General features: G+C 42.6%; 1 protein-coding gene across 2 annotated transcripts in view; it reads left to right on the forward strand.

Moving 5' to 3' along the window:
• LOC106573829 (ceramide synthase 1) overlaps positions 1–21,656 on the forward strand; it is a 51,151-nt gene that overhangs the window by 1,530 nt on the left and 27,965 nt on the right. The window lies entirely within an intron of this gene.

The following is a 21,656-nucleotide window of genomic DNA, read 5'->3' on the forward strand; positions in this document are numbered from 1 at the left end:
TGTTAATGTCCCATGTTTCATGTACCTTGCAGTATTAGTGGAATAAGAATCATTTGATTTCAATTATGAATAATCACATTTGACTTGTGAAGCCCACCACAGGATATGAAACACTGGTCTCTTTCTCTGGTATAAAAACATACATTATTCTCTTGCTGAATTCAACAATTGTTACTGGGACTTGTCCTCTTGACAAGCTCATCATGATGCCCATCAAATTGAAGCATATTAGGAAGACCTTCATTCTGAGGAAGGCAATGCATAAGGCCTATATACTACGTTCAGATACCTTGAGTCTCTGTGTGTGTCATGTGCCCAAGATGAAGATCAGATACAAGGTTTAAGGTAACTGATTCAGTCAGATTACAAAATCCCTCTACCCCAGCTAACGAGGCTGCTATAGAATAACCTCCCAGGTTACAAAGACCAGAGCAGAGATGGAGAAAGCAAGCTTTGCAGAGGGGATTAAGGACCCATACACGGAAACCACAGACCTCCCTCATCACTGGCGATTGACTTAACCTAGACAGTAGACTGATGAGGAAATCAATGCATGTGAGATCTAGTCTACTACAATATTGTCTCACGAACTGCTGTCACAGTACTAACACACGTGGGCTGTTTCTTAATTCAATTCTTTTACTTTTAGATTTGTGTGTATTGTTGTGAATTTTTAGATATTAGTGCACTGTTGGAGCTCGGAACACAATCATTTCGCTACACCCACAATAACATCTGCTATCTACACTACCGGTCAAAAGTTTTAGAACACCTACTCATTCAAGGGTTTTTCTTTATTTTTGCTATTTTCTACATTGTAGAATAATAGTGAAATAACACATATGGAATCATGTAGTAACCAAAAAATCTAAATATATATCTTTTTTATATTTGAGATTCTTCAAATAGCCACCCTTTGCCTTGATGACAGCTTTGCACACTCTTGGCATTCTCTCAACCAGCTTCACCTGGAATGCTTTTCCAACAGTCTTGAAGGAGTTCCCACATATGCTGAGCCCTTGTTGGCTGCTTTTCCTACACTCTGCGGTCCGACTCATCCCAAACCATCTCAATTTGGTTGAGGTTGGGGAATTGTGGAGGCCAGGTCATCTGGCTTCCACATTCATGGTCAAATTGCTGCAAAGAAACCACTACTGACGGGCCGCCCCCAGGTGGTAAGGGTAGGTAACAACACATCCGCCACGCTGATCCTCAACATGGGGGCCCCTCAGGGGTGCGTGCTCAGTCTCCTCCTGTACTCCCTGTTCACTCATGACTGCACAGCCAGGCACGACTCCAACACCATCATTAAGTTTGCTGATGACACAACAGTGGTAGGCCTGATCACCGACAACGATGAGACAGCCTATAGGGAGGAGGTCAGAGACCTGACCGTGTGGTGCAAGGACAACAACCTCTCCCTCAACGTGATCAAGACAAAGGAGTTGATTGTGGACTACAGGAAAAGGAGGACCGTGCACGCCCCCATTCTCATCGATGAGGCTGTAGTGGAGCAGGTTGAGAGCTTCAAGTTTCTTGGCGTCCACATCACCAACAAACTAACATGGTCCAATCACACCAAGACAGTCGTGAAGAGGGCACGACAAAACCTATTCCCCCTCAGAAGACTGAAAAGATTTGGCATGGGTCCTCAGATCCTCAAAAGGTTTTACAGCTGCACCATCGAGAGCATCCTGACGGGTTGCATCACTGCCTGGTATGTTAACTGCTCGGCCTCCGACCGCAAGGCACTACAGAGGGTAGTGCGTACGGCCCAGTACATCACAGGGCCAAGCTTCCTGCCATCCAGGACCTCTATACCAGGTGGTGTCAGAGGAAGGCCCTGAAAATTGTCAAAGACTCCAGCCACCCAAGTCATACACTGTTCTCTCTGCTACCGCACGGCAAGTGCTACCGGAGTGCCAAGTCTAGGTCCAAGAGGCTTCTAAACAGCTTCTACCCCTAAGCCATATGACTCCTGAACAGCTAATCAAATGGCTACCCATACTATTTGCATTGACCCCCCCCCCCCCTTCTACGCTGCTGCTACTCTCTGTTATTAACTATGCATAGTCACTTTAATAAATCTACCTACATGTACATATTACCTCGACACTGGTACCCCCGCACATTGACTCTATACCGGTACCCCCTGTATATAGCCCCGCTATTGTTATTTGCTGCTGCTCTTTAATTATTTGTTATTCTTGTCTCATAATTTTTTTTTTTTTTTAGGTATTGTCTTAAAACAGCATTGTTGGTTAAGGGCTTATAAGTAAGAATTTCACTGTAAGGTGAATACCTGTTGTATTCGACGCATATGACAAATACATTTTGATTTGATTTGATTAAAGGACACCAATAAGAAGAAGAGACTTGCTTGGGCCAAGAAACACGAGCAATGGACATTAGACCGGTGGAAATTTGTCCTTTGGTGTGGAGTCCAAATTGCCGATTTTTAGTTCCTACCGCTGTGTCTTTGTGAGACGCGGTGTGGGGGAACGGATGATCTCCGCATGTGTATTTCCCACTGTAAAGCATGGAGGAGGAGGTGTTATGGTGTGGGGGTGCTTTGCTGGTAACACTGTCAGTGATTTATTTAGAGTTCAAGGCACACTTAACTAGCATGGCCAACACAGCATTCTGCAGCGATACGCCATCCTATCTGGTTTGGGCTTAGTGGGACTATCATTTGTTTTTCAACAGGACAATGACCCAACACACCTCCAGGCTGTGTAAGGGATATTTTACCAAGAAGGAGAGTGATGGAGTGCTGCATCAGATGACCTGGCCTCCACAATCCCCCAACCTCAACTAAATTGAGATGGTTTGGGATGAGTCGGACCGCAGAGTGAAGGAAAAGCAGCCAACAAGTGCTCAGTGTATGTGGGAACTCCTTCAAGACTGTTGGAAAAGCCTTCCAGGTGAAGCTGGTTGAGAGAATGCCAAGAGTGTGCAAAGCTGTCATCAAGGCAAAGGGTGGCTATTTGAAGAATTTCAAATATAAAATATATTTTGATTTGTTTAACACCTTTTTGGTTACTACATGCTTCCATATGTGCTATTTCATAGTTTTGATGTCTTCACTATTATTCTACGATGTGGAAAATAGTAGAAATAAAGAAAAACCCTTGGATGAGTAGGTGTTCGAAAACTTTTGACCGGTTGTGTATGTGTATGCGACCAATAACATTTAATTTGATTCGATTGTGCTCAATTGATTTTGCTCGATCTTTCAAGATCGATTGTGCTCGATCTTGAAAGATCGGCTATCCTCAATAAAACAATATTTCTAGATTATTTTGTTGTTTCTTTGTTATTACACTGTATCGTCTAGTAAATTTACATGTTAGTCATTTAGCAGATGCTCTTATCCAGAGCAACTAGGATTAAGTGCCTTACTCAAGGACAGATTTTTTACCTAGTCAGCTCGATTATTCGAACCAGCGACCTTTCGGTTACTAGCTCAATGCTCTTAACCGCTAGGCTACCTGCCAACCGGGTAAAGCAATATTCAACAATTCTAGGTTGTTTTGTCATTTCTTTTAGAGTAGTAGTAGCATCTCTTTTATTTTTCTCTTACACACATTCAGCCAGTCAATCAATTTATTACATTACCGTTTGCATATCTTGGCCTATCAATGAATGAGCACATTAATAATCCTCCCAGTTTTGGGCTCCATGACAGGAAGGGTACTCTCTCAAGGCTCTGCTGAGAGATACACAGACTCTGACTCTCCCGCTCTGTTGGGGTTGACTGGGAGGGCCCTAACATCTAGTCATTTGGCTGGGTCGGGGAGGAGTTGGGGTATGTAGTGCTAATACACTGTGTGTACCACAGGAGTTTGGTGGCAACTTAGTTAGGGAGAATGGGCTTGTGGTAAGGACTGGAGCGGAATAGGTGGAATGGTATCAAGGTGTTTGATGCCATTCCATTTGCGCCATTTGCTCCATGACATAGACTGCCCAGGTGACTCGAGGTGAAAACTCTGATCCCTTATTGATGTCAGCTGTTAAATCCACTTCAATCAGTGTAGATGAAGAGGAGGAGACGGGTTAAAGAATGATCTTTATGCCTTGAGACAACTAAGACATGGATTGTGTATGTGTGCCTTTCAGAGGGTGAATGTGCAAGACAAAATATTTATGTACCTTTGAACGGGGTATGGTAGTAGGTGCCAGGCGCACCAGTTTGAGTGTCAGGAACTGCAACGCTGCTGAGTTTTTCACGCTCAACAGTTTCCCTTGTGTGGTCTAGAATGGTCCACCACCCTAAGGACATCTAGCCAACTTGACACAACTGTGGGAAGTATTGGAGTCAACATTGGCCAGCATTCCTGTGGAATGTTTCGACATTTTGAGTCCATTCCCCGATAAATCGAGGCTGTTCTGTAGGGAAAAAGGGTGCAACTCAAGGTGTTCCTAATATTTGTATACTCAGTGTAGACGGATTGTCTGACAAGGTCACGAAAGTGATGCGCGCGTATCGATGTGGCCAGAAGCTGTGCGTTGTTGCCGTGTGTTGTTGCGTTATTGTAAATAAGAATTTGTTCATAATTGACTTGCCTGGATAAATAAAGGTATAGAAAAAATGTGATTTTGAACATGCAGATAGCTAGCAACAATGACAAGAATCTGCCATGTTGGGAATCGGAAGTGGCTCGTTTCAGCTAGTTTAATCATGTTCTTGATGCAATGTCTTGATTTTAGGTGTTTTGACTGATTTCATGACAATGCTAATATGGCAAAAAAATCGCTAGCTAGCTAACCAACAACTGTAAAGATGTATTTGAGAGATAACAAGTGCTTATTGTGCAAATTTATTTATGTTTTCAATAAACATTTGGAGACAAAATATAGTTACATATTGTCAACAATATAAGCCAAACGCATCTGTTTTGCCCCATAGTTGCACACGTACAGTTTTTGTTGGCACAGATGTGGTCAGAGAATACAGGGAATGGGCTGTTTTTCCTCTTAGTCACCATTACTATGGACGAGAAATGGTTTGAGGATTGAACGTTCAAATGATTCCCACTCATGAGTCACTAAACTATTACAAATTGATGCAATGCTATGGGGGTATTTCTCCAATTACGTGTTTTTGTGTGTATTGCATAAAATACACCAAACAATGATCGAGAAGTGGGTTCAGTGTCAGGTAAACCATGTTAAATGAAAATGAGTATCCAGTGATGCATTGAGGTTAACCTGCCGCCTTAGCTAGCTTTCATCTAAGAGGAATGGGTCACTGTGGACTTCAATATATCAGAACAACTACAGCCTCTTGTAGAATTAAGGTACACCATAAATAAAACACGAGGCATATGATTAAAGCTCCTGGGTGTTCCTGCTCCACTACTCCTTAAATATTTGAAGCTGTCAGCGAACAATGCCCACGACCTCTGTCTCTGTGGCAGCATGGGCTTATAAAGGAGCATCTGAGATGGAAGGGGAGAAGAGAGAGAGAGATGGTGTTACAGCGATAGGACCCACAGTGAACCTACTGACTGACTGACTGACTCTCATGCAGTTACAGTAGTCTCTCTCTACCCCTACAAACCCCCCGACCACGCAGGAAAAACTCTTGGCACTAGTGAGCTATAACTAGAACACATACTCCTATCCCTGAAAATGTGATATTGAGTCTGACATTGTGGCTCATGTCTTCACGTAAGATGGCCTCTGACTTTACTGTGAAAAACTCCTTTTAAGGACTTTCTATTTAGAGGACAGATACGCACATTGTTGAGCTCTGATGTGCAGAAGGCTCAGAGCTGCTTCAGGTTTTTTAGTTACTGATATTATTACACCGTCTTAACTCGGTCACTGCAGTGCACCGAGGGCAGAGGTGTTACCTAAGAAGACTTGGGCTTTGACAATATACTGTAGGGCCTAAAAGGCTCTCTCGGTCAGTGTTTGCCACGTGTAAAGCATGGGGATGCTGTTTATGGTTGACAGTACTACCAAGTGTAAGTGTATCTGAAATTTCATTGCCATACTACTTGCTTATACGACCAGGAATGGGCAATAGGTCAAGTGTGAATGAACCTGGGGCCTGTAGGGCCGTCAAATCATCTTCTAATTGAGAAGTATTTCTATTTTTTTAGTTTTATGTTTTCAGGGAAACTCATTTGAGACCAGGGTCTCATTTACAATGGTGCCATCAGGAAAACAATAAAACTAATTAAAAATGATACATAACATTTTTATAAACTACAAATTACAGAATCAACACTACAGTTTCAAACACTACAAAGACAATTCAAATCCAAACAGTTGAAATTCTCATTAAATTCATTCAACATTAAAGTCCTGAACTGCCCTAGAGGCAACAGAGAGTCAAGATGAGTTTTGTAAGCTATTCCAAAAAGGGGGGGCCCTAAAACTGAAGGCAGATTTACCTAGATCTGTATATACTTTTCTGGAACCTCAAGAGTTAACCATACCTGTGAACAGGTTGGGGATCTCATTATTATGTTTTATTATAGTGAACTGAGTTAGATCGGAAGCTTGTGTGGTAGAGCTTTGTAAACAAAAAGGGAGTAATTAAGTGATCTACGCGACTTTAATGAGGACCAGCCAACATTTTGATAGAGGATGCAGTGGTGCGTATTAAAACTGGGCGCTATGGTAGACAGCATCCACAGTTTTAAGAGTAGTGGCTGCTGCATTCCCATAAACAGTGTCACCAAAGTCAAGAACTGTCAGGAAAGTTGACTGTACTATCTGCTTCCTGTTGTTTAGGGAGAGGCATGTATTTCCATAAAAGACGCCTACTTTAAATCTCAGATTCTTAACTACAGTAGCGCATACATATGTTTTTTAAACGTCAAATTATTGTCAATCCAAAAGCCTAGATATTTATAGGCAGGAACCTGCTAGATGAAATAACCATCCAATGCATACATTTTTAATCCATCTGAAATATTTATACAAGAATTAAAAAACTGCATATATTTAGTTTTTCCCGCATGACGTTCCAATTTTTAATCAACAAGGACTTTCTGCAAGGCGACAAAATCAGATTGCAGCTCCAACATAGCCTGTTCAGCCGTAGGGGCAATAGTGTCCATAACAGTGTCATCTGCATACAAATACATGTTACAGGTTTTTGCAGATAGACCAATATTATTTACACTGAGTATACAAACAATAAGAACACCTGCTCTTTCCATGACAGACTGACAAGGTGAATCCGGGTGAAAGCTATGATCCCTTATTGATGTCACTTGTTAAATCCACTTCAATCAGTGAAGACAGGTTAAAGAATGATTTTTAAGCCTTGAGACAATTAAGACATTGATTGTGTATGTGTGCAATTCAGAGGGTGAATGGGCAAGACAAAATATGTAAGTGCCTTTGAACGGGGAATGGTGAGAGGTGTGTCAAGAATTGCAACATTGTTGGGTTTTTCATGCTCAACAGTTTTCCATATGTATCAAGAATGGTCTTCCACCCAAAGGACATCAAGCCAACTATGGAAGGCATTGGAGTCAACATGGGCCAGCATGGGGGGAGGGGGGTTAAATAGTGGACAGGTCCCAAAATCGATCCCTGCGAGACACCTTTAGTAATAAATATTGAGGTAACTTGACCTGACACAATCAGAAAGCACACATTGTGTCCCATCTGACAGATAGTTCCCAAACCACTTGTAGGCTAACGGTTGGCCTTGCTGTTTTTTGGTTACACAACAGAAAGGAACCAGCCTGTGCTCCTGTGTGTGGGACAGTGGAGGCTGCTGAGGGGAGAACGGTTCATAATAATGGAGTAAATGGAATGGTATCAAAAACATGGGTTTGATAACATTCCGTTCACTCCATTCCATCCATTACACTCCATTCCAGCCATTATTATGAGCCGCTCTACCCTTAGCAGCCTCCACTGGTGTGAGAATGTGTATCCTGAGTGTGTTTGTGCATCTGGTGAGTGTGACTACATGTATGTTTTCCATTTTACAGGCAAATGTTATGGTATGTGTGAAGTTTGAGTGAATATGTGTTTGCCCATCCATGCGAGTGCGTATCTGGGGTAGCGCATATGGGTGTTCATTTTATGTCATCCATCTGTGACTGCAAATGGTGTTAGTGTGTATTATGTACTAGTTTACAGATGTGTCAATGTATATTTATAGTGTATGTGTCACGGATCCTCCCGGTACTGTTGCTCATTCTGTGCACCAGTTCTGGAGGTCTACGTCACACGGCCTCTAGGCGTCACTGAACTGTTTCATTACACACACCTGGTTCCCATTTCCCTTGATTAGTAATTGTATAATTGTGCCCTCTGTTCACCATTGTCTTGTCAGTTATTGTTCCCTTGTCCGTTGGTCTTGTGATTACCTGTGCTTTGTTGTTTCGGCTTTTGTGCTGCATGTATTGTTATTACGGGTCTCGTCCCGTGTATTTGTTATTACGGGTCTCGCATCGTCTAGTGTATAGCGGGTCTCGTCCCGTGTATTTATTAGAGGTTTAACCTCGCTCTTTTGTTTGGGTTACATCCCTGTGTTTTTGTATACGTGTTTGTTTTTTGCTTCGTCCCCGTGCCTTTTCATGGCATGTTGTATTGTTGGGTGAAGTATTAAAACCTCCTATTGCGTATTCCTGCCTGCTCCTGTCCCCTATCCTTATACAACGTGACAGAATAACCGTTCTAAATGGAGACAGTGGGAATGGCCTGTCCGACGCCACCGCAACTTCAGCAGCTGCAACTGGCCCGTCCGACGCTGCAGCAACTTCAGCAGCTGCAACTGGCCCGTCCGACACCGCTGCAACTGGCCTGTCCGCCGCAACCTCGGCAGCTGCAACTGGGCCGTCCGACGCTGCAGCAACTTCAGAAGCTGCAACTGGCCCGTCCGACACCGCTGCAACTGGCCTGTCCGCCGCAACCTCGGCAGCTGCAACGGGCCCGTCCGCTGCCGCCGCACCTTCGACAGCTGCAACGGGTCTGCCATAGGCCGCTGCAACTTCGGCAACTGCAACTGGCCCATCCGACACCACCACAACTTCGGCAGCTGCAACTGGCCCATCCGACGACGACGCAACTTCGGCAGCTGCAACTGTCCCTGACCGACCTGCACCGCGTCCCTGTGGGGTGGGGGGGTTACTGTCACGGATCCCTCCGATACTGCTGCTCATTCCGTGAACCAATTCCGGAGGTCTACGTCACCGGCCTCTAGGCATCACTGAACTGTTTCATTACGCACACCTGGTTCCCATTTCCCCTGATTAGTAATTGTATAATTGTGCCCTCTGTTCACCATTGTCTTGGTCAGTTATTGTTCCCTTGTCCGTTGGTCTTGTGAGTACCTGTGTTTTGTTGTTTCGGCTTTCGTGCTGCGTGTATTGTGCACTTGTGATTACGGGCCTCGCCGCGGGTATTGTTGTGCACTTGTTATTATGGGTCTTGTCCCTTGTATTTATTAGAGGTTTTACCTCGCTCTATTGTTTGGGTTACATCCCTGTGGTTTTGTATACGTGTTTGTTTTGGGCTTCGTCCACGTGCCTTTCATGGCATGTTGTATTTTTGGGTGTAGTATTAAAACCCCCTATTACGTATTCCTGTCTCCAATCATTTATACAAGGTGACTGTGTGTGTGCGTGACTTTCACGTTCACTTCCTGCTGCTGTGCGGTGCTTCAGTTGCCGCTCAGGGGGAGGAGACTTGGGCTGCAACTGGGGACAAGGCTCAGCCATGCTGGCTCAGCACACCCAGCTCCTATTATCCGGGTCAATAGGGCCCTGATACATGGCAGGGCCCTACAGTCACAGCATCTCAGGGCCCAGCCAAATGCGCCAGACCAAAGTGAAATGCACTCAGCAGCAGTTTATAACCCCTATTATGAATTCCTCACTCCCTTCCCTCCAACTGCCACTCACAGCTAATACATGTAGGTGAAGCATTAACCTGGTTTGAGGGCTTATCAGCGTCAGGCTGTGTCAAAACCACTTGAGGAAGAAGGTGCCCTCAACCGCAGGTCTGGAATCAGATTACCCTACCCCATGATCCTAATCTTAAGGTGCAGCTACTTTTGAAGCTACATGTTGTGCCCTAGAAACTAATATGTAACACTGTAAAGACATTAGGTTTCTACATCGTTCCTCATCCCGATGATGACAAAGATGATTCTGGCCCAGTGGGAGTGAGATTTTTGGAGAATGTATCCTTGACTTGCAGATCCATATATGGTGTCAGGTTGGTGGAGATGAGGTTGGGGACTGTTGAGTCTGTGAAAGTAACTCAAAGTGGACTTAGGGTGATTCTTTTGCATTTCTTCCATCCACAGTGAGATGGACAAGAACTGTGACTTCATTTGCTCTCTGGAGCAGGGTGCCGCTGAAAGGACTGATAACTGGGGTGGCTTTAACTGTTGAGGAGGGTCAACTGAAATTGATTATTCCCGAAGTCTGTGACGCCCACCGTTTGGTGCGATGCAGACCCAGTGGAGACCTGGTGAAACAGAAGACACCGTCTGTCCTGTTGAATTTTGATTCAACAATTTTGAGTCTTTACCCGACAAAGTTCAAGTTAGGATATGTCAGTTATCCCGTGAGAGCTTTTGTCCCGAACCCATTATGGTGTTTCAGGTGCCAAGCTTATGGTCATGTTGCAGCAGTGTGCAGGAGGGAGATTCCTAGATGAGAAGTATACAGGAGGGCATGAGACAAAGGAATGTGTAGTGGTGGGAAAAGTTGTGTGTGTTTACTGTAGGATTACCTATGGTGCTGGAGATCAGAAGTATCTGGTGAGAGGAAGGCAGGTTGAGGTTGCCAGGATCAGAGTAGTGCAGGTATGCTGAGTCAGTGAAGAGAGTAGTAGAGGAAGGTCCAGGGCGAGGGATCCTAAGAGGATCACTGTGAGTAGGCTGAGAGCAATAGAGAGTGATAGGAATAACGTGCTTCAGTAAGGTTGGTTTCTTAGCGTTCATAGCCATGGTTATCAACTATACCGCAGACATGGAACATAAATCACTGAAAACAGATGTTGTGGCGGCTGCAGAGAAGTACTTGGGTGTAACAGATTTTACTGCAGAAGTGTTACAAGGTATTGAACGATAGCGCCCTGTCCTCCCAGGCTGCCGACCTGGTTTAGGATCAGATAGGTGGTGAGGTGTAGGGTTAGTTGGTAAGGCAATTTTATTTCCTTTTCCCCCTTCCTTTTTATGTTACAAAGAATAGGGAGGCCGTGACCAGCCTCCCACTCTAGTACAGTAGGTGGTGGTGTATGCACCTTCAGTTGGTTGTGGTCCTGCAAAGCAAGTTTGAAGAAGAAGAATCTATCCCTTTTCTTTCTGTGCCACCAAATGTTTGGATATATTGGTATAGTTAGCTAGCTAGCCAAGATCGTTTGACCTGTTTGTGCTAGAAGCAAGCCGTTTTTGCTGTATAGTCATGCACCCATGATGCTATTGAATCTGCACTCTTGTTTTCTCCAGGGCACTCTCGGAAACAATGGTACAGCGAAGCCTTATCGTTACATAAATTATTATCTGGGAGATGTTTTTCCTAGTCGCACAGTGCTCCCAAAATATAACTCTGGTCGCACAGCAAAATGTTTTGTCACATATGCAACCAAATTGGTTGCACTTTAGATCCCTGTTAACAGGTAACTGTAGTAGTGAGCTGTATTAGTATAGCACAACTAATTTTGTCTTAATTCAAAGTCCCAACAGCCCTGAACTGAAGAGATGATCCTTACATGTCCTCATATAAAGCTTGATTAAGTGTTGATATATAACTGGCTTCAACCAAATAGTGCATGAAGAAGCAGCTCCGAAACCTCTTTAGACAACACTCAAATCATTACCAAAGCAGACAGGCAGTCCTTTATAATGATTCACTAACCAAATCCTATAAATCACATGTGTTTGCCTCCTGTCTTTCCCCTGGCAAGCTGGAATACACAGCCTTGACCACAACAGCGTTTTTCCCCTCTCTCTTTCCTTCTCATGGCAACCCCTTGGTACGTAGACAAAAACACATTGTGGCTGTTCAACTTGGCAGAGCTCTGTAACCCCAACAACAAAGCTACTCTATGACAATATGATTGAGAGGGCAAAGGAAATGTGAGCTCATTGTCTCCTCCGGACACTGTAGCTCTGCAAAGGCCAGAGTCTGAAAGAGTTGTGGTGGGAGTGAACCTTCATTAGTAGTATGCAAGAAACACATGGCTAAGCATTTTAATCACCACTTCATTAAGTCAGGTTTCCTATTTGACTCAGCCATGCCTCCTTGCCCATCCAACATTTCCTCATCTCCCACCCCTTCTAATGCAACTAGCCCCAATGTTCCCATTGCTTGGAAGGCAGCAACGGTTCGTCCTTTATTTAAAGGGGGAGATCAAGCTGATCCTAACTGTTATAGGCCTATTTCTATTTTGACCTGTTTATCAAAAGTGTTGGAAAAACTTGTCAATAATCAACTGACTGGCTTTATTGATGTCTATAGTATTCTCTCTGGTATGCAATCTGGATTCCTCTCAGGTTAGGGACGAGTCACTGCAACCTTAAAGGTCCTCAGTGATGTCACCATTGCCCTTGATTATAAGCAATGTTGTGCTGCTATTTCTTTTGACTTGGCCAAAACTTTTGATACGATAGACCATTCCATTCTAAGGGGTATTGGTGTCTCTGAGGGGTCTTTGGCCTGGTTTGCTAACTACCTCTCTCAAAGAGTGGAGTGTATAAAGTCAGAACATCTGCTGTCTCAGTCACTGCCTATCACCAAGGGAGCACTCCAAGGCTCAATCCTAGGCCCCACACTCTTCTCAATTTACATCAACAACATAGCTCAGGCAGTAGGAAGCTCTCTCATCCATGTATATGCAGATGATACAGTCTTATACTCAGCTGGCCCCTCCCCGGATTTTGTGTTAAACGCTCTACAACAAAGCTTTCTTAGTGTCCAACAAGCTTTCTCTGCCCTGAACACCTCCAAAACAAAGGTCATGTGGTTTGGTAAGAAGAATGCCCCTCTTCCGACAGGTGTGATTACTACCTCTGAGGGTTGAGAGCTCGAGGTAGTCACTTCATACAAGTACTTGGGAGTATGGCTAGACGGTGCACTGTCCTTCTCTCAGCACATATCAAAGCTGCAGGCTAAAGTTAAATCTAGACTTGGTTTCCTCTATCGTAATCGCTTCTCTTTCACCCCAGCTGCCAAACTAACCCTGATTCAGATGACCATCCTACCCATGCTAGATTATGGAGACGTAATTTATAGATTGGCAGGTAAGGGTGCTCACGAGCGGCTAGGTGTTCTTTACCATTCGGCCACAGATTTGTCACCAATGCTCCTTATATGACACATCACTGCACTCTATACTCCTCTGTAAACTGGTAATCTCTGTATACCTGTTGGAAAACCCTCTGAGGTCTCACTCCCCCCTTTCTGAGATATCTACTGCAGCCCTCATCCTCCACATACAACACCCGTTCTGCCAGTCACATTCTGTTAAAGGTCCCCAAAGCAAACACATCCCTGGGTCGCTCGTCTTTTCAGTTGGCTGCAGCTAGCGACTGGAACGAGCTGCAACAAACACTCAAACTGGACAGTTTTATCTCAATCATGGACATTCTTACTGACAGTTGTGGCTGCTTTGTGTGATGTACTGTTGTCTCTAGCTTCTTTCACTTTGTTCTGTTGTCTGTGCCCATTAATGTTTGTACCATGTTTTGTGCTGCTACCATGTTGTTGTCATGTTGTGTTGCTACTGTACCATGCTGTGTTGACATGTGTTGCTGCCATGCTATGTTGTTGTCTTAGTCTCTCTTGTCGTGATGTGTGTTTTGTCCTATATTTTTATTTAATTCATTTAAATGTTTAATCCCAGCCCCCGTCCCTGCTGGAGGCCTTTTGCCTCTTGGTAGGCCGTCATTGTAAATAAGAATTTGTTCTTAACTGACTTGTCTGTTAAATAAAGGTTATATAAAATAAAATGAAGAATATATCAAGCCTGTTGACAAGGAGTTCCCCACTTTCCATGGTTTTCAAAGGTAGGACCGTAGTTGAATACTTTTCAGTGGTTTAATAACAGGATTTAGGCCTCCATGGAAGTCTCTCGTTAGGCAGTTGAAGGGCTGGTGTACATCAACACATTTAGAATCATAGGAAAATAGCAAATGTTTCTGTAATTGCCATCCAGTGTTGTTGTTTGTCTCCTCCATCTCTCGCTCCGCTGTCAGACCAGCCTCAACCAGAACCTGTCAGTTAGCATAGCAACAGGCTAGTTATCCCTACATGAGCTACACATCTGGCAGCTATTGGAGTGTCTGTTTTACAGCGACAGCCTAGGTATTACTCTGTTAGCCCAAACACAAGGGCAGCTGAGCAGACGCTACCAGGTTTGTTTGAGCTGAACCCACTGCCCTATAGTACGCTTCTTACTTATAAAGCTGAGGGTTCTATACGATTTGCCCAAAATAAATGCTATACTCAGGGAGACAACCAGGGAAACTTATTGCACTGCAACTTAAAAAAGATGCAGCTGAACGATGTTTTCCCAATATCAGAACTGTGCAGGGCAAAGTCACTTCTTGTCCCAAAGAAATAAATAATACATTTGCTGAGTACCATGAGACCCTATATAAGAAACCTAAAGATGTTTCCTCTCCGGAGGACTTTCTCACACATTTGAAGCTGCCAGAGCTATCGCGTGAAGATAAGGAAATAACAGCCGTCAGAAGCATACAAAATGTTAAGTGTCCGACTCCCCCTGTGAGTTCTATAAAACTTTCAGTAAAGAACTAATACCGCTAATCAGAGGGGTTCTTCATGAGGTTATAGAGCGCAATAAATATCCAGATACTTGGTGTGAAGCAATCATCACCCTGTTAAAGAAGCCAGGTAAAGACCCACTAGACTGTGGTTCCCATAGACCAGTAAATTTACTAAATTGTGACTCTAAAATCCTGAATAAGATTTTAACATGAAGAATTGAGGATGTACTGTAGTATCAAAATGTATCAATCCAGATCAAACCGGGTTCATTAAAGGACGTCACACAACGTCGAATATAAGACGACTTTTGAATATTATCAATTACTCTAAGACTCAACTCAAACAAACAGTTATACTATCTCTTGATGCTGAAAAGGCATTTGACCACATTTGATTTTGGGGAGCGCTTTTTGAAATGGATAGAGCTGATATATTCTAGTCCCAAATCATCTGTTAGAAGTAATGGGAATATGCCGCATTCCTTTTCGCTACAACGAGGAAATCGTCAAGGAGATTGTCTCTCGCCACTGTTATTTTCCCTTAGTATAGAACCTCTGGCGGAAGCCATTCGAAGTGCGATAAACATTCATGGTCTGCAGGTGGGGTAAAATGAACACAAGATATCGATTCAATTCAATTCAAGGGGCTTTATTGGCATGGGAAACATATGTTAACATCTCTCTATATATATCTATGCAGACTATGTCATCCTGTACATAACAGATTCTGAGACAATGATTCCAAATATATTCAAGTTAATAGGTGAATATGGTGCTACATCCGGCTATAATATGAACGTTGGTAAAAGTATTACTATGATGACATTTGGTGATGCACCCTCAAGTATCAAAGACAACTAGGCATTTAAGTGGACTGATACAAGCATGCGTTACTCGGGTCTTAATATTACATCAGACTATGGGAAACTATATGCTTTGAACTACCCCCCTGTGATTAGTAAAATCACTGAAGATCTCGACCGTTGGATGCCCCTCCCTATATCTCTAGCAGGTCGGATTGCTTCAGTGAAAATTCATGTCTTACCAAGACTGCTCTATCTGTTTTCAATGTTTCCTATTAAAATCCCTGCTAAAACCTTTACTCACCTAAATGCAGCCTTAGGCACATTTTTATGGCAAAATAAAAAGGCTCGTATTAGTTAAAAAAACTGCAGCTGTTCAAAGAATTGGGTGGGCTTGGCCTCCCTAACCTTTAATCATATTACTGGGCAATGCAACTTAATCACATAGCATCATGGATTCAACAACCGAAGGATTTGTCATGGCTTGAAATTGAGAGTCAATATTGTGATATGCCTTTACCTTGTCTTCTCTTTATAGCAGGCCCTATTTCTATTGACAGGATTAAACAAACCACAATTATTACTCTTACATTGAAGACATAGAGGGAGGTTCAACACCAATATAAGCTGAGAAATTACATTTCTAGACACTCGCCTATATTTCACAACCCATCCTTTCTCCCTGCTACTATGTCACAAGGATTTAGGGAATGGGAAGAAAAGGGCTTTGTAGTCTATCAACTATTCAAAGGCAAAAACAATTTAGAATTTCAAGAAGGAATTCATTACATCCAGAAGGAATTCATTACATCCCAAACACATTTTTATAGGTACCTTCAAGTAAGGCAATTCATTGTTAAAAAAGGGATTGTTACAAAAAATGACTGAGTGAATTTTGCCTATTGGCGAGATGATTTAATCACTTTATCAAGGGGAAACATTAGAACTGTTTCAAATGTTTATCACAATATCTTTAACATGCAAACATTATCTTTAGATAATCTTAGGAAGTCATGGCAGGTTGAATGACAGGTGCAGATATCAGAGGAGAGCTGGGGGAACATATTGAAAACATATAGAAAGCCACTACATGTAACCAAACAAGGGACTTTCAGTTCAAGGTACTACATCATTTATTTATGAGCCCTGATGAACTTAATAAAACAAGGGACTTTCAGTTCAAGGTACTACATCGTTTATTTATGAGCCCTGATGAACTTAATAAAACAAGGGACTTTCAGTTCAAGGTACTACATCGTTTATTTATGAGCCCTGATGAACTTAATAAAACAAGGGACTTTCAGTTCAAGGTACTACATCGTTTATTTATGAGCCCTGATGAACTTAATAAATTGAAAAAAGGAATATCCGCTACGTGTTGGAGGCAGTGTGGACAAATAGGTACTTTATCACAGATATTTTGGCAATGTTGCAAATCCATTTTTTTGGTCTGAAATTCTCCATTTTATTCAGGACATCACAGGTATTATTATGCAACCAGACCCATGTCATCTCCTTTTAGGTATTATTCCTGTGGATACTCTCCAATCCTCTCCACTTAAATTGATAGTCTCCAGCTGGAGACTTACATTTCCCTCACTAACTTTAAATATCAGCTATCTGAGCAGCTAACCGATCGCTGCAACTGTACATAGCCCATCCAATCTACCTACCTCATCCCCATATTGCTTTTATTTACTTTTCTGCTCTTTTGCACACCAGTATTTCTACTTGCACATCATCATCTGGTCATCTATCACTCCAGTGTTAATCTGCTAAATTGTAATTACTTCGCTACTTTGGCCTATTTATTGCCTTACCTCCTCACGCCATTTGCACACACTGTATATAGACTTTCTTTTTTTTCTATTGTGTTATTGACTGTACGCTTGTTTATTCCATGTGTAACTCTGTCTTGTTGTTTGTGTTGCACTGCTTTGCTTTATCTTGGCCAGGTCGCAGTTGTAAATGAGAACTTGTTCTCAACTAGCTTACCTGGTTAAATAAAGGTTAAATAAAAAAATAAAAATAGATTATCTTTTGGCAGCAGCAAGGAAATGTGTAACAAAATGCTGGAAAAATTAACATGCACCCTCAAAAGATATGTGGTTGGGTCTATGCGGGGAACTTGCTGACATGGAGAGAATTACATCAATCTTGCAACATAGACAGCATAGGTATGAAGGTGTCTGGTCAGAGTTCCTGACATATCGTACGGGTCCTTATTCTGTCATTTATGGGCTTTTTGTTTGTTTCTGTTGTTTTCGTGTGGCTTAATCCAAATTGTATACTTATTCAGACTCTTAAAATATTTGCTCTATACAGCCAAAATGTACCCTTAACATGTGAATGTAATTTCGCTCTTTAGTAAAGACAGCAAAGATAAGTTGTGTATGGTACATGTTCTTTACGTGCTCTTGAATAAAACATTTATGTAAAAAATAAATAAAAAATAGGACTTTCATGGCACTAGACATCCAAAGTTCTTTACATTGTAAGGGGAAACTCACTACCCTAACCCCACTTACGTACTCTTACAATAAGTACCATGGAATCTTTAGTGACCACAGAGTTGGGACACATGTTTAAAGTCCCATCTTGTTCAATTTTATTAAGGAACATTCCATTGTTAGTTACTACTTCAACATTATTCAAATTAAATTATTGTTTTAAAAGTGTATGGTATAAATTACAGTGATCTATTTTTGAAGTTACTGTCTTCTTGTTCATTTCAGCAGCATGCTGTGCATTCTGAAAGTATTCAGACCCCTTGACTTTTTCCACATTTTGTTACATTACAGCCTTATTCTAAAATGAATTACAATGTTTTTTTTCCATCATCAATAAGCACACAATACCCCATAATCACGAAACAAAAAACTTGTACTTTTTATTTTTGCAAATGTATAAAAAAACCCCGGAAATATCACATTTAAATAAGTATTCAGATCCTTTACTCAGTACATTATTGAAGCACCTTTGACATCGATTACAGGGTCGAGTCTTCTTGGGTATGATGCTACATGCTTGGTACACCTGTATTTGGGGAGTTTCTCCCATTCTTCGATGCAGATCCTCTCAAGCTCTGTCAGGTTGGATGGGGAGCGTTGCTGCACAGCTATTTTCAGGTATCTTCAGAGATGTTTGATCGGGTTCAAGTCCCGGCTCTGGCTGGGCCACTCAAGGACATTCAGAGACTTGTCCCGAAGCCACTCCTGCATTGTCTTGGCTGTGTGCTTAGGGTCGTTGTCCTGTTGGAAGGTGAACCTTCAGGCCAAAGAGTTCAATCTTGGTTTCATCAGACCAGAGAATCTTGTTTCTCATGGTCTGAGAGTTCTTTAGGCGCCTTTTGGCAAACTCCAAGCGGGCTGTCATGTGTCTTTTACTGAGGAGTGGCTTCCGTCTGGCCACTCGACCATAAAGGCCTGATTGGTGGAGTGCTGCAGAGATGTTTGTCCTTCTGGAAGGTTGTCCCATCTCCATAGAGGAATTCTGGAGCTCTCATAGTGATCATCAGGTTCTTGGTCACCTTTCTGACCAAGGCCCTTCTCCCCCGATTACTCAGTTTGCCGGGCGGCCAGCTCTAGGAAGAGTCTTGGTGGTTCCAAACTTCTTCCATTTATTATTATTTTTTTTTAATGTATGAACGATGGAGGCCACTGTGTTCTTGGGGACCTTCAATGATGCAGAAATGTTTTGGTACCCTTCGCCAGATCTGTGCCTCAACACAATCCTGTCTTGGAGCTCTACAGATAATTCCTACGACCTCATGGCTTGGTTTTTGCTCTGACATACACTGTCAACTGTGGGACCTTTTATAAACAGGTGTGTGCCTTTCCAAATCATGTCCAATCAATTGAATTCACCACATGTGGATTCCAATCAAGTTATAGAAACGTCTCAATGGTGATCAATGGAAACAAGATGTACCTGAGCTCAATTTTGAGTGTCATAGCAAAGGGACTGAATACTTATGTAAATAAGGTATTTCTGTTTAAAAAGAAATATCAAATTTGCAAAAATTATGGGGTGTTGTGTGTAGATTGATGAGGAAAAAAATGTATGTTATCCATTTTAGAATGAGGATGTAACGTAACAAAATGTGAAAAAAATTCAAGGAGTCTGAACACTTTCCGAATGCACTGTATTTCTCTTTGGCTTTTGTTTGTCTGTCATATCGCTTCGTGCCGACAACTTGAAAGGGTACACCACTGAATGGGAGACTTGTACTCTCCCAACTGAGTTTTTTTCTTGTCAAAAGATGTGCATCTGTTGAATGTCAAGAATATGATATATTAGTATTAGAATGAAAGGCTTATAAGGAAACTACACGTTAATCTAGCAAATATAATTACTCCTCTAACAGGAGGCTGCTGAGGGGAGGACGGCTATACTAATGGTTGGAATGGAGTGAATGAAATGGTATCAAACACATGGAAACCGTGTGTTTGATGTGTTCGATACCATTCCATTAATTCCGTTCCAGCCATTAGTATGAGCCCATTCTCCCCAATTAAGGTGCCACTGACCGCCTGTGACTCCTCTGTGCTTGGAATGGAATCCCTTATGCTAGCTAGCTAGCTCATTTTAGATGAATGTAGCAAAAGTTAGCTACTAGTTATGTAAAAAAGAAAACAACCAACTTACTCTTTTACCCAAAACTTTTGTCCATTCTCAATGTAATGAATTTGAGTGACGTTGCCAATTCTTGTTCCCAAATGTACTTAGCTATTTGGTCTTCAAAGTTGAACTCGAGATATGCCATTTTGAGAATGTGGCTCTTCCAGCGAACAAAGAACACTCCCTCATCTGATTGGTTCGGGTACGCGGGCCTTCTGAGCCAGTATACACATCATCACACTCCCTCATCTGATTGGTCGAGTAGGCAGGCCTTTTGACTTTGTGGCTGTGGTAACTAGTGACTACCATGGACATGGGGAGATTTGCATGAGAAGACACGTTTCTGCTAAACATGAAAAGGTGGTATCTGCATCCCAATATGGCGACCGGAGTATGGGCGAGCGGGTGTGTCAAAAGGGCGTGTGGAAAGGAGTGGGAGTGTTGAAAGCAATATAGTCGACGTTTGTGTAGGAGTGGTGTGTCAAAAGGAAAGTAGTGGGTGTGTTGAAAGGAAAGTAGTGGGCGTGTGTGTAGGAGTGGTGTGTCAAAAGGAAAGTAGTGGGCGTGTGTGTAGGAGTGGTGTGTCAAAAGGAAAGTAGTGGGCGTGTGTGTAGGAGTGGTGTGTCAAAAGGAAAGTAGTGGGCGTGTGTGTAGGAGTGGTGTGTCAAAAGGAAAGTAGTGGGCGTGTGTGTAGGCGTGGTGTGTCAAAAGGAAAGTAGTGGGCGTGTGTGTAGGAGTGGTGTGTCAAAAGGAAAGTAGTGGGCGTGTGTGTAGGAGTGGTGTGTCAAAAGCACTCTGCTATAGGTTAGACAGTTTTGATTGAGCTGTGTTTTTTTCTTCTGTTTCTTAACACACAACTACCATACATTGAGCTACCGTACCCCGAGAGTCTGTACTTCTGTTGAAGCCAGAGGATGAGTGTGAGTTGTATTTCACTGTTAGTTTAACACAAATAATTATACATTTTCAGTTATAAAACTGACGATTGTTTAATTTTTATAAAAAATTGGCCAACTCATGATGGGTGTACTGTTGCTTCATGCCTTATATGTGTGTGCTTACTGTGACTGTCACCCTGATATTGGCAACGGTGTACTGGTCGCCGGCTTATCAACTCGTGCAGCCCAACCAGCTGATTCGCTTTCCATACACCCACTCCTTTCGACACACCTGCTTGCCCATACTCCGGTCGCCATTTTGGGCTGCAGCTACCCATACCAGAGAGAGAACGATGAGCCAGATGTTTTACCGGATGTATAAATCTGAAGCATCCGATTGGCATTTCCACTCACCACCAAATATGGTGATGAGAGGAAGCCCAGTGGCCGGCAGTGGCAGAAGATGGGGCGAGATGGATTTTGGCCGACATTCTGCTAATTTTGATCTCCATACAGTTTTCTGTTCCCAAAACTAAAATCTGGACTAAGTTTTGTAGACTTTACCCTTTGCCAAAGTTTACGTTTTTTGTTGTTGTTTAGAAGGAGCGCAAAGGCAAATGTATTTATTGTACACGC

Source organism: Salmo salar, chromosome ssa16 (genome assembly GCF_905237065.1).
Source record: "Salmo salar chromosome ssa16, Ssal_v3.1, whole genome shotgun sequence".
Classification (NCBI taxonomy): domain Eukaryota; kingdom Metazoa; phylum Chordata; class Actinopteri; order Salmoniformes; family Salmonidae; genus Salmo; species Salmo salar.